This window comes from Nematolebias whitei, chromosome 6 (genome assembly GCF_014905685.2).
Source record: "Nematolebias whitei isolate Nwh7 chromosome 6, NemWhi1, whole genome shotgun sequence".
Taxonomy (NCBI): Eukaryota; Metazoa; Chordata; class Actinopteri; order Cyprinodontiformes; family Rivulidae; genus Nematolebias; species Nematolebias whitei.
The window spans coordinates 12283462-12284744 of NC_056503.1; the positions used below are offsets into that span (position 1 = coordinate 12283462).

The window sequence follows — 1283 nt, forward strand, 5'->3', positions numbered from 1 at the left end:
CTTGGGCGTTCTCCTGAGACAGAACATAAAGACACATCAGCTGTCAACTCCCCATGGATCCATGACATATCCTGCCGCCTGAGTCTCAGCAGGGCATGAGGGCTCTCCAGGACCTTGTCGCTTTGTGGAAAAGATTTTGTTGACTGCGTTGAAAGTCCAGCTGACCAGATCCATGACAGTAGTTTTAGTTTCAGAAGATGTGCAATAGGAGCTCCAATACACAGACAGAGAGCAAAAAAAAGCAGGAGGAGAACAGGAGAGGGAAAGGAGGCATCCACCTTGCATGAAAGTGAGTGCAGAAATTTAAAAATTTTAATTGTAGAGAAGAGAAGCGCAGCAGGACAGCAAAGGGTTAACAGCTGATGCAGCATGGAGCAGAAATGTACTTATTGATCAATTACACTGAAACAACTGAACATAGAAGTTCTAAAATAATTAAAAATAACTTTTAACACATTTAAATTTTTAGTGATTATGACGATTTTACGATCATGAGACATACTTTGATTTTTAAGTTGGAAGACAAAAGTCGATCGGTGCATCTGGACCTTCACAAAGCTGCTGCAGCACGGAGGAGAAATGTGGGGTGGCAAAGAAGGAAATCATGACAGGCTGTAGGACAGAGCTTCTCCCTGCACCAAATGATTTAGTTGGAGCTAAATCATTTCAAATAATTAATTTTAAATAAACAATACATGCCACTCATCCATCAATCAGCTAATTCTGTGTCATGTACACTCTTACTTTGAAAAACTGCAAAAAAGCGAGTCCGCAAAAGTTGAACTGCGAAGCAGTGAGGCACTACTGTATACTGTTTTCTATACTTTATATTTTTGCTATTTTTGGGTGTAACAGGGACCTTGTGTACACAATTTCGTTCCACCTAATGTGCCACATGTGATGCAAATGACCATAAAGAAACTTGAACCTTGAGCTTTATTATCCACTGCACATGCAGCAACACTCACCTCTGTGATATAATTTTTTATTTTCACTGTTATTATTGCTGTCAAATGAAAAGAATAAACGGTCTTATTCAAAGGCATCAAATAAATGTTTTTCTGCCATTTTTCATTTGATGGTCAAATTTTAAGATTCTTTGTCATTCGCACCACGTGGCACATGAGGTGGAATGAAATTGTGTACTCAAGGTCCCAGTTACACCCAAAAATAACAAAAATATAAAGTATAAAAAAGAGACGGTATACAAGGATCTAAGATATGCACTAAACAATAATAATATAATATAGTGTATTTATTGGTATTAAAACAAAAAAAGAATG

General features: G+C 37.6%; 1 protein-coding gene across 1 annotated transcript in view; it reads left to right on the forward strand.

Moving 5' to 3' along the window:
• LOC119411533 overlaps window positions 1-1283 on the forward strand; it is a 339553-nt gene that overhangs the window by 334893 nt on the left and 3377 nt on the right. The gene's annotated exons all lie outside the window — the stretch shown is intronic.